Below are 12,993 nucleotides of genomic sequence, written 5' to 3' on the forward strand. Positions count from 1 at the left end.
CGAGTGTGATTTGCGGAACATTTTAAACGAGAATGACCAGAAGAACGTCCAGACGTATCCTCTTCGAATATCTTGTTTGTGCAGCGTCGTAAAGGGGCTGGCGGGGTTCCGGAGCGTTGCGAGGACGGCATGCACACGGTAAGTTCGTCGACGAAAGAGCGAGGAAAAAAGGAAGCTACGAAAAACGGAGACGGTTACACGCCGTACGTCGTACGCCGTACGCGAGCCAGCCAGCGCGAAACAAACAAGACGGGCGGGGAGCGGGGAGCGGGGAGCGGGGAGAGGGAGCACGGGGTCCCGTCCCGTGACGTACATACGGCGGGCGACGGGAGTGGGAGTTAGAGTGGGAGTAGGGGGGATATCTCAACGGGCGCCGAGCACAAGGCAGTGCACGCGCAGCCGCCGGGACGCGCGCATCTCGTATAGTTTTCTTACCGACTCGGGGAAGGTGAGAGAGAGGGAGAAGCCCGCGAAACCGAGATCAACACCGCATCGGCACTGCGCGTTCGAGTCTCGCGGTCGCTTCACGGCGCGGGCGGCGACATCGACAGCCGTTTTTCAAATCACGAGTGCACGAATTTGAACGTCCCTCCTATGTTGAGTCGAGAAGTTTGACCATTCAAAGTGTTGCGTGATTCGCTTCGCTTGAATACGATACGGCCAATACGCGACACGCGTGAAGTTGCAGTGAACTGTGCGCTCGACGCCGTCGACGCGGAAGAAGGACGCCCGTCCATTGCTCCGGCGAGCGGGCGAGCCGCATCGCCGCATCATCGACAGGACGTGAGAACAAGGTACGATGATTTTGGTGCTTTCATTGAGAACTCGAGACGCTCTCGTGTCGTCGATCTCTCTCGATCCGCGGTTGTGTCGTCGCGTCGCACGCGCGATTTTCGTGGCCCGTTGAAAAGTCGCCGGGAGTGTATCGCGATCTCCGCTCCGAATCGCGTCCCGTCGCAAATGTGGCGTAACGGATTCGATTTCGCGTCGGCGAATTAACGACACCGTATCTCTTCAACCTTGTCTCTTTCTAATTGCAGAACGATCGAGCGACTGGCGTCGAGGATCAAGGTGCGTTTCGGGACGGGACATTTCGGAGTGCGAAACGTTTCGCGAGCGTGAAAAGCCGCGCTTGTTCGCGTAGCCTTTCGTTTCTTTTACGCGAATTCACGTCGAATTATTTCGGGGCGGTCGCGCGCGCCGAGCGAGCCGCGCGAAGTGAGCCCGGTGAGCCGCTCATCCGTTCGAGATTCGAATTCCCCGCCGCGTTCGACCGCCCGGCCCGGGGACCGCGCGCGCCCCGGCCCCGGCAGCCTCGCGGAATTCCGCGATCGCGAATCCGCGAGTGTGCGAATACCCAGTCGGCGTCTGTGCGGCCGAGTGACTTCCAGCGATGCATCCGCGAGGGACGAGGGTGTCGCGGAAGGAGGAGGACGATCCAACGATCGATCATGAAGCGTCGCCGCGCCGTGGACATCGCTAAGGAGCTTCACCTCTGCTACGACCTCCGACCCGCCAGTTCCGGTGAGTCAAAGACTTGTCTGTGTTACGTGACACTGTATAATAAAAAAAAACTGTCTATTGTCCTTTGTTAATTCCTGATTTAATTTTTGCTATAAAATTCTACGTGCGCTCGAATGATTCGACAGATTATGCAGACAAATGCATTCTCGTTCTATCCAATATGGAATGACGAAATGATTACCATGACTTTTATGAAGCAGGATACCTTTTTACAAAATTCGATAAAACGTCACTTGCGTGACACGATTCGATTTTGGTTATGTCACTAGGCAATTTTTTCGTCTCGTAATTACGTTAACCGTCGATATTGGAATCGTCACGTGTATGATATCTGCTTTTTCCAATAATTCTTGGGGTATTCGATACAGCTGTATTGCACGGCACAATTATATACAGAATTGCTATAATTGCTATAATTGCAAGACCGTAATATTCGGATTTATGCGAGGTATGTGTTTGTCGTGCAAATAGATATCGTGCAAATAAAATAGATATTTCAAGATATCAATAACGCAAATGGCAAATATATTCCGATTTTCTATTATTAACAAACTACACTGCACTTTTATTAAATATTTATTATTGAATATTATTGAAAATACTAGTATTGAAAGAAGAAAGAATTTATGCGAATAAAAATTGAACGCATAAAAGCGTTTTTCTGCATGCTCGCACATATTTTTACATAGAAAAACTCCAAGTTATTTCTTACAAAAGAGTTATTTAAAAGTTAAATTTGTGCTTTACGGTATAGTTCGTAATATTAGATACCATTTAATTGGTATTATAGCATAGCGATAATCGTTTAGTATGACGACTTAAGACGTTATTGAGGTAAATCACAATAGAACCAGAATCGAGATAAATTATTATAAAAATTATTTCAATTTACAACTTAATCGCGGATGTTGTCGCAAAAAAAAAGAAACGTAGCATTCGCGAACCGTAGAAAACGATGCAGCGCGTTCGGCTACTCGACGAAAAGATCGTTATAGTCGGGTGCTCGAGTGCAGCTTCCACTGGAAGGTTGGTGAACGCGACACGATTCCGTTGAAGAAGACCACCTTTTCAAGTAGGCGTTTAAACGTCAACATCTTGGAGAGCCCAGTCACTCGCTACGAGTACATCGGTGGAGTGCGGCAGCCGCTCCGTCCTCTCGTGACGTCTCGGTTTCCTCTCTTCTGCCCTCCCTGTGCCCTTCTCTGAAAGAGAAGTGGTAAGAATTAATGCGCGGTATAACGAGGAATTTATATCAACGGAATATTTCCAGCCGTTCTATTAATTGCGCCTCCATTTCCGCTCTGCCGATCGCGTTCCGTGATGTACGCGAAATATATGTTCTAAAGTTGCTTACCGTACCGGATTGTATTCGTAGCGAGATAATTTGGAGCAACAATAGTACGCTCGAGGGAGGTAGCCGATTGCAATGTTTATTTAGAGAAAGGCACTTTTTTTTTGTAAATTATATTGGTGCAAAAATCGCGGAAACTACTCTGCCGTATGTAATTTCGTCGCGGTTTTCAGTCGAAGCAATATCGGTTATCGAAGTAATTTATTGCAAAATATATTTCATACCGGATGGCTTTTTATGGTGGTAAAAGTATTTTTAAATTTAGCAAAAAATTTTTATATTAATTTTGTAAAAATTTTATTGAGGGAAAGGTTACATTAAATATATTCGAAACAAAATGATTCATTGCAAAATATATTTAAAGCGGCATAATTTATCGGACGCGAAGTATGTTTGAGATATTACAACTTATCATATATCTTTTGGTTAAAGCGATTTATTGTACAAGTAATATCTTGATAACTTACGATAAAGTACACTAGAATAAGATAGCTTAATGCGAAATTAATTCAAAACTATTTAATAAGAATATTCGCGATATTTATGCTATCATATCCTGTTTCAAAATATATTCTATTACATTATGTAATCAAGAGAGCTTGATACAAAATAAACGAACATAATTTACAACAAACAATACTGAGCGTAATATGATCCGTTATAGGATGCATTCAGCATCATATTGTACGTAATATTCCGCATAACGTTATACGTCACAGATTATATTGAAGCAAGATAGCAATGCGGAGTATGTGTGAAACAATATCTAATCACGAATAACATTCGCGATAGACTGGATTAGTTCATTCCAAAGTATATTGCTCTCGGCGTGTAACACACAGCAAAATATATTCGTATATATAGTATATATACCTATATAACTTAGTACAATGCACATGAGTTTATCATGGGGAATATTCGGTGTAACACATAACTTATTATTATCTATATATATTGCGAGATGGCTTATTGAAGATTGCGCTCGAAACTACTATCGATTGCGCGGAGCGTACTAGCAATTAGTTACTTTATCGCGGAATATATATTTGGAGCAAACGTATCGCGACAGTAATCGATAGGACAAAGATAGGAGACGAACGCAGGTGACAGAGGTGATGGAAAAGGGGGCAAAGGATGAGCAAAATCACGGAGTAGAGGAAAGCCGGAGAAAATTGGAGAGGTCGCATCGTTGATGAGTGCGCTGAACCAGGCTCTTCAGATCTAGGGGAGGTCCTACTCTAATTTCAGCGAGACGCTTCTCCGCGCCTCTCTCCCCATTTTCGCGGTCTTCGTTTTAGAGAGGCTGTGTGTTGAAAGCGAGACTGTGTGTCACGCAAGTATGGGAGAGAGGCGCAAGAAAGAGCAGAGACGAATCACTTGTCCTCGAAGAAGTTCTATCCGTCGAGTGCGGTGAGAAGCTCTCCAAGATGAGGTGACGGGAAACAGAGGGCGGTCTTCTGTCCGCGACTTTCCACCTCGCTGAGAAATTTTCCAATTGAGCACCTAATCCCGAGAGAGAGAGAGAGAGAGAGAGCCGGATTAATGTTTAACCCCGTTAACAATGGACGCTTTTAAGAAACGTTGCCAGCGCCTAAAAAACTCGGCCGAGATGCGCTCTTAAAAAATGCAGTACGTTACTTAGGCCGCTTGCACTTAAGTAATATTTTCCACCGCAGGAGCAACTTTACAATGGTATATTTCGTAAGAAGCGCGTTTTTTCTTGTGTGAGCAGTGAAATATAACGTATGTGTGTGAACTTTTACGGATATATGTATAATTTTTAAAACTCTGAGAAAAAGATATATACATATATGTATATATATATATATATATATATATATTAGGGTGATTCAAAAAAACCTTTTTTTATTTTTCGCGATACACCCCAAAATATCAAAGCTTACCTAAAAAAAGAATTTTCCTCAAAAGGGGAGCAAAATCGAACAAGTTTTAGAGGTCGCTACCAGCGATTTTCAATATTTTCGATTAAAAAATCGGTTTTTTTTCAAATATTCAAAATTGCATAACTTTTCGAGTTTTAATGATAGAGGCATGAAATTTTCAGGGAATCTTCGTCAATTCATGTAGTTTATGAATATTGAGTTAAAAAATTTATTTTCGGAAACAATTTTTTTACGTTTCTTTTGTTTATAATAAAAAAATAATTGTCTATAACTAATAGGCGCCAGCGATCTGGGACTTGGTTTTGATTTTAAATTACATCTAGGTAATCCAAAAACACATTTCAATAATCAAATGCTTGAACATCGGTGAATTTGTTGCTAAAAATTTGTTTTAACAACAAATTCAAAAAACCACGTTACCGGTAATGTAGAAATAACGCATGTCATAATCTTTATTTAGGTGTCTGTATTGCATTCCAACTTTTGTTGTCAAATTTAAGTTGATAGAATAATAAATTATCCAAATGCTACATATTCAATAATTGTTTTTTTACTGCGACTCATATTTGTAAAATGGATAGATTAATAACAATGTTACTTTTTTTGTAATTTGTCATAATAATTTTATTTTTAAAGAACAATAAGTACATCTTACAGTTTCGATCAAAAAACTTATAGCACATTAATTGTTTCATGTTACACGGTTATAAGTTTTTCACATTTTAGGGAACGGGCCCTTACGCTTTAATTTTTCTCAATAGCATTAATAATTGTTTTTTTGTTTAAGTTTGGGATATTTTTTCGATGCTTTACGACTCCAAGTATTATTGCTTTATTTGGAGTCGTAAAGCATCGAAAAAATATCCCAAACTTAAACAAAAAAACAATTATTAATGCTATTGAGAAAAATTAAAGCGTAAGGGCCCGTTCCCTAAAATGTGAAAAACTTATAATTGTGTAACATGAAACAATTAATGTGCTATAAGTTTTTTGATCGAAACTGTAAGATGTACTTATTGTTCTTTGAAAATAAAATTATTATGACAAATTACAAAAAAAGTAACATTGTTATTGATCTATCCATTTTACAAATATAAGTCGCAGTAAAAAAACAATTATTAATTGAATATGTAGCATTTGGATAATTTATTATTTTATCAACTTAAATTTGACAACAAAAGTTGGAATGCAATACAGACACCTAAATAAAGATTATGACATGCGTTATTTCTACATTACGGGTAACGTGGTTTTTTGAATTTGTTGTTAAAACAAATTTTTAGCAACAAATTCACCGATGTTCAAGCATTTGATTATTGAAATGTGTTTTTGGATTACCTAGATGTAATTTAAAATCAAAACCAAGTCCCAGATCGCTGGCGCCTATTAGTTATAGACAATTATTTTTTTATTATAAACAAAAGAAACGTAAAAAAATTGTTTCCGAAAATAAATTTTTTAACTCAATATTCATAAACTACATGAATTGACGAAGATTCCCTGAAAATTTCATGCCTCTATCATTAAAACTCGAAAAGTTATGCAATTTTGAATATTTGAAAAAAAAACTGATTTTTTAATCGAAAATATTGAAAATCGCTGGTAGCGACCTCTAAAACTTGTTCGATTTTGCTCCCCTTTTGAGGAAAATTCTTTTTTTAGGTAAGCTTTGATATTTTGGGGTGTATCGCGAAAAATAAAAAAAGAAGGTTTTTTTGAATCACCCTAATATATATATATATATATATATATATATATATATATATATATGTATATATATATATCGTTTATTATACCAAACTTTTTAAAGAGGATATTAAAGAGAGAGAGAGAGAGAGAGAGAGGTAAATTTAGAGGCAATTTTATTAGGTGTAAGAATCAACGCTATTACTTTATCATATCCACATATTTGCCATAATTAGCAGCGTAAAATTTTTGTGTCATAAATGGACAGGGTAACTGAAAGAGGGACGGAAATGCGCGTATAGAGGGTGGCGTAGCGTTTCATTTTGACCGAGGAGCATTCTCCATTGGCTGGCTCGTTCTAAACAGGCAATATTACCTATTGACTTTGGCTCGTAGGGCTGACCGATGGTTGACTAAGCCGTATACGAGTTTCAACGGAGTTTGTCTATGTGCGGTTTTACCTTATGTCAATTTTAATTCTAACAATAAGTTCGATTATCAAAATAATTAACGTTGAAATATCAAAACATTGTGGCATAGAGTTATAGATTCCTTTTTAAAGAAAAAAATAAAACTATACAGTGTTGCAAATTTGATAATTAAAATTGATCGAAAAACGTTGAAAAAGCTGAAGGAAAATTAGAAAAGGAAGAAAGTCGAAATAGTCTAATTACAGAATTAATTTTTCTTCTAATATTTCTTTTCATTTCTAAAATATTCCTCGAGGTTCTTCGTCTCAGATTATTTCTGTAGCTGTACATCTGAATTAAAGTCTTCTGGTTTTCAATGGATGATTACTTTGCCCCCGGAAATTTTTGTCGAAGTATGATCTCGGCGCATCATTCCGACAGCTGTCCAATTTGTCCCGCGTCTGGTGCATCTCCAGCATCTCGCGCGACCTATTCACAGCTTCGTATCGGGTTCATGGACGCTCGTAAAATTTCGGGCTCCGGCCGCGAGTACGTAGATTTCTTTGCGTTTTGCTCGTTCTATGATCTTATCTTTGCAGCTTACTCCTTTTGATCTCTTAATGCATCTTTGCGGAGAAACATTCTCGGACTGTGGTCTTTTATTTCTTTTTCTTTGCATTACATAAAATCCGATTTTTTTGATGATCTACGTGATTATAATGAGTTTTTGACTCTAAAATATTTATTTTACTCGACTGAATAAACGCGTCTTTATTACGATGATTATTTTTCAATTTCTATTATGTAAATTTGTTCTGTTCGATTATACGTTGCTCGGTAGATTTGTTATCATGACGGAAATGATATAACGTTTGTTGCCCTTGTAGGAAATATATATTTTCCTGAAATTTTAATAATAAAACCAGCTGCCATATGTACATGTTAAGAATAATATTGTTGCTCGTGTCTCATATCGTTATTGTAATTTTTAATAATATCGCATTCCAATAATATAATGTTTGTCCGATTTTATACACAATTACATTTCATACAGTACACACTTGCCATTTACATAAATTCGTGATTGCGGATGCATGAAAGGAATACAAAGAGTTGCCGTGAAAAATAAAAAATTTATACATTTTTTATATATTATTTTATATAAAAAATTACATTTTATATTTAAAACGCAATGGTGTTTTAAAACTTAAAGCCGCTTTTAATATTTGAGTGTTCGACAATATGTTTGTTATATGTATTACATTTATAGAACTGCAAAATTTTGGATTTTTAGTAGTGGCAGTGCGATTTAACGGAAAATATATTAATCAATATTAAAAGCTAATTGAATGATTTACTTTTTATTAACGTGATTTTAAATATGAAAAGAATATAATGGACTAAGTAACAGCTCCCTTTCTTTGTCATATGTGGTAACGGTTCTATACGTATGAACGGTCCTAAACATATATATTCTCACAACTCCATAATGAAAAGTCAAATATCGATGGATCATCGGATAGTACGCGGCATGTCGACAATACGCCATCCGTCATATTATCGGTTTACCGGTGTGTATATTTTTTTACTCGTTCTAATTATATCCATCGCGCTCGACTCCTGCGTACGGTCAATCCGGATTTCGGTCGGCCGACGGGCGAAATAACTCGAATCATATTACACGTGCGTTAATATGCCGCGTAACGCACTGACCCATACCGAAACGAGCAACGAATAATAAACGAACGGATCGGTAATGGAACGCTTGGATGCGAGACGCAAGACGAGTCGATTTGTTTTTTCCAATAAATGAGTTATTTGCCATTCGGCGTTTGGTTTCCAATTTTTCATCGCAAGATCTAGTCATATCCGGGAGATGCTCTGCTCTCTGCGGCCATCGAAGTGTGTCGACACGGAATCACGCCGATATGATTACTGTCATTATCGCGAGAGACAATTTCGTAATAATTAATAGTAAGATTGTTAATACAAAACTTTTCTAAGAAAGGAAAGAATGCAAAATCTAAAAAACTTGTTACTCAATAAAATCAACTTTTGAAAAATCAAGGCACAAGGCTAAAATTAATGTATAAAGTGACAATTAACAGGCGAAATTTTATTCCGTTATAGTATCAGTGTGTGTGTGTGTGTGTGTGTGTGTGTGTGTGTTTGCGTGTTTTATTTCGTGATATTAATATGAATTTTACTCATCAAAAGAATTAAATTAAAGTTTATCATTTCAATATTTATTTCTATGATTTTTAAAAACATTAATGTTTTTTTTTTGACATAAAAATATTACAATATGAAACCTTATCATTGCGAAATTCTATGATTTTCCCAAATAAAACTTGAGAAAGTGCATTCGCTTCCAGTCCATCAGGAGCTCGATTTGGCCAGTTGATCTGCAGGAAGTCGCTGTGAAGGCAATATATATTGGCCTCTCGCAAACTCGTGTCTCTTATATCTTCGATAATTATTCATTTTCCTGCGCGTAATTTGGTTTGATTTAATTGCAAACGATGGATCGTCCGTCGCGTTTGCAGGCAGAGGTTTGTCCGATTCTCCTCGCTGCTCTCTCTCTCTCTCTCTCTCTCTCTCTCTCTCTCTCTCTCTCTCTCTCTCTCTCTCTCTCTCTCTCTCTCTCTCTCTCTCTCTCGCTTTACCGACCCTTCATGGATTTCCCAGACTGGTTCAATATAAACTGCAATTTAATTGCCGAGCCGGCCAATAAACCATGCTTCCTCCGTAATTTCGCGGCCGAGGACTGCTCATTGCAAAATCAAGGACGCACGATCGAATTCGGCAACGATCGCAATTAAGACATTTTTCCGTCTTATTCCTGCTTTGTTATCTCTTTATTTTTATCGAAGACTGCGATCATGTTTTTAACCGATACATTCTTTTAATCCTCGATCCTTTTAATTCTCGATGCTCGTTATTAAAGTCGCCAATTGCAATTAAACTTTATATTGTTCGTACAATAATTTAAATGTCAACAAATTTTGCATGGAACAATTATTTAAAAATTACATGTTTTTATAGCAGGTAATAGATTCATATTTCATTCCCATAATAGATTCATCGCCCTTTGTAATTATCCACAAATTAAGAGTTGTTGTTTACCGAAAATTATTTGTGTGCAATTTCGGCCGATTTTGTGCATCACGATACACACATTGCGTGCGCTCAGTCGGCGGCTAATTGGCAACGTGAAATTAACGTGGCTTAAATTAAATTGGCATTTTAAACGTTATTTCAACCGGTTGTTTGTACATTTTCTTCATAATTATTTAAGTCATGATATAAAGTAAGAGATAGTCTTCGAAAGGATACCACCGCTGCGCCGCGATTTTCGGCGTTCCGTCATATATTATCCGGGCACTGGTAGCGTTTATCAGCGGAGGAGCGAACGAACGAGTACTACCCCGTTTATCCGGCGATGACGGTAATTACCGGGCTGCGCGAGGCCGCCTCGCGCCATTAAATTAATCTGCCGCCATCGATATCGTCCGGTCGTGGCAAAATCCGTGGCCTTATGGCGATAAATACGCAGTTACGTCGGCCGACCAGTCCTGCCGTATTTCACTCGCGGCTCGCGATTTGTCACCTTTTATGCGTCTTTTATGTCCCGACCTGTTTCTTAAACACTCGTTTCTATGCTCGTCTATCGCTTACCTATGTTACCGCGAATACGTGTTGCGTATCCGCTATATTGTACGCCGCACGCTGTCGTACACGCGCGTCTAGGAAGAACGACGACGCTTATAGCTACTAAGTAGGCGTAGGTAGTATCATGAGATATCGGGTGACGTTCGATCGAACATCGTTGAGAGGGATTCCAGAGGGTGGTATTGTGTCGCAGGAAGAGGTAGAAATCCAACTGGGATTGGAGCTAGAGGGGAATTTCTCCGCTTGAAGTACCGTCGATCTTGCATCACTCGATACTGCATTAACATTTGGTACATCTGGTACATTTATCAGGAAAATCTTTACTGCAGTTCGCTAATTAATCCTCTACGAATTAGCACAATTTGCGAGTTATGCATGACGCATTTGCAAATTCAAAACATCGTGTATATTATAAAATTTTACATAGGTATTTGTTATACGATCTGGGTATTGCAAAATATATCTTTGTGTAAGAAGCAGATTTTTAAAATTTATATTCCATATTGTTTACCGATATAAATATATTTTTATTTAAAAAAAATTTCCAATACACACATTATATACTTCGAATTAACGAAGCTTACAATATTTTAAAATAATTTTGGCTTTTTATTATTGTATCAATTTTTTCGAGTGAGAGAAGCATAATGAGAAAAAACAAAACTCACAAAACATTTAAATTGTAAAGAGTTAAAAGAGAAAATCTGTTTAACGACTGTTTAATCATTTACATTGAATATTGTTTCTAACTTAAAGATCAGAAAGAATCCTGCAATTTCTTAGTATTGAACGTTTTCACGTCGGTAGCGTGATGAATGAATCGTCGAATGAATAAGAAAAGTTCCGTTGAAACTCTCTCTCTTTAATAAGTCCATGTTTAAACGGAGGTTTTGCGTTCATAGCTCAATCGGGACTCTGCCGTTGAGAAACGACCATATTGAAACCCTGAGATGCGTTCGCAATTCGCGTGCTTAACAAAAAGATTATGTGATCTTTTTTACTGTGTGCGATTTCAACGAGAATTTTGTAACGAGAATTACTCATATTGTTAAACATCGTTTTCGCCTTAAAATGCACGAGAAAAATTCGTTAAAACACTGTAGATGGAAAGTAGGGAACTATGAATTTATGTATTTATGGAATACACATTTCACATAAAACGGTATATATATTTTCAAGTTTGGATATTTTATCAAAAATATTCAAGTATATCAGTATACGATTTTAAAATGAAACAATTGATCTTTTATGCAATATTTTCTTCTTTTAAAATAAATTGATATTATTTTTCGAAATTGATGAAGAGATACGCTCAGGGAGGGTCTTGAGATTTTAAAAATAGAATTTACAATAATACTAGTAATTTAATATTGCATATAAATTTTCTACGTATGAGCTAACTGTTAACATCATTAAACACATCGTGTTTTTAAATTTGTGATGCAATATCAAATAATTATTTTTTGATAAGTTACCATTTATGATATTAAAACTATAATATTAATTGTTTTTAATTGCTTTTCCTCAATTTGACTAAGATGGACATGTTCTCGTTGACGGATTCTAAGCGAGATAAAGTCAAATCCGCACCATCTGGTACTCGGAGAATGTCCGCCGCATTACTCTTGAAAGCTCACGACTCTCGGGAGACGCACCTCTCCTGTGGTGCGTGTGTATTCATCGCGTAATTAACATCTCGTAATCATAGGTGTGCAACAGGGAGAGAGAGACGAAGAGAGAGAGAGAGAGAGAGAGAGGGGGGGGGGGCGGGGGAGAGAGAGAGAGAGAGAGAGAGAGAGAGAGAGAGAGAGAGAGAGAGAGAGAGAGAGAGAGGGGGGGGGGGAGCGGGAGAAAGAGAGAAAAAGACAAGTCGGACGTTCTATGCTCGCGCGAACGCGTTCTCGCTTTTCGATCGTGGGCATTACGAGCTTTCACGAGGCCGCACCGCGTGAATAAGGAACTCTGAAGTCTGAAGAGGGTGTTATGTGCATTATGAACCTCTTGACGATGGTCCGAGAGTTGGGGTTTACGAGCTGCTCATCGGTCGAGACCTGGCTCGTTCTTAGATCTTCTTTGAAGAGGTCAGCTCTCTTTCACTGTTTCTCTCTCATATTCTCTCTCTCTCTCTCTCTCTCGTTCTCAGTTTTCTTTTCTTTTGTTTCTCTCTTCCTTTTGGACACTCTATTCACACGCGCGCGTTTACGTTCGCCCAATTCAACGGCTGCTTACTTGATTAATCGTGTATTTTGCAAACGACGCGGCGCGGACGTCTTTAAGTCACCATCACGCCGAGAATCATCCGCGTTCGTGGGAAAACCGATAGAAACGATTCTCCCTTCTATCCCTCTTTCTCTCTTATTCGGGACACCACTTCGGCATTGACGAATGGAGGTGGTTGACCTCCCAGTTCTTTAAGAGACGCGCCAACCTCTCTCCACCTGACGCC

General features: G+C 38.5%; 1 protein-coding gene across 5 annotated transcripts in view; it reads left to right on the top strand.

Annotated features, from left to right (window-relative positions):
• Positions 1 to 12,993, top strand: part of LOC139775100 (uncharacterized) — a 332,957-nt gene continuing 319,964 nt past the window's right edge. For 3 of the 5 annotated variants that reach the window (XR_011718734.1, XM_071710842.1, XM_071710844.1), the window contains exons 1-2: positions 395 to 794; positions 1,041 to 1,524. The gene's annotated coding sequence lies outside the window, so the exon portion shown is untranslated. Of the gene's footprint in view, positions 139 to 393; positions 795 to 1,040; positions 1,525 to 12,993 lie in introns of those variants that run through there. The other 2 variants (XM_071710843.1, XM_071710846.1) reach the window with 2 other exon arrangements.

This window comes from Temnothorax nylanderi, unplaced genomic scaffold (genome assembly GCF_030848795.1).
Source record: "Temnothorax nylanderi isolate EJ_2023f unplaced genomic scaffold, tnyl_v1.0 TNYL_tig0092_pilon, whole genome shotgun sequence".
Taxonomy (NCBI): Eukaryota; Metazoa; Arthropoda; class Insecta; order Hymenoptera; family Formicidae; genus Temnothorax; species Temnothorax nylanderi.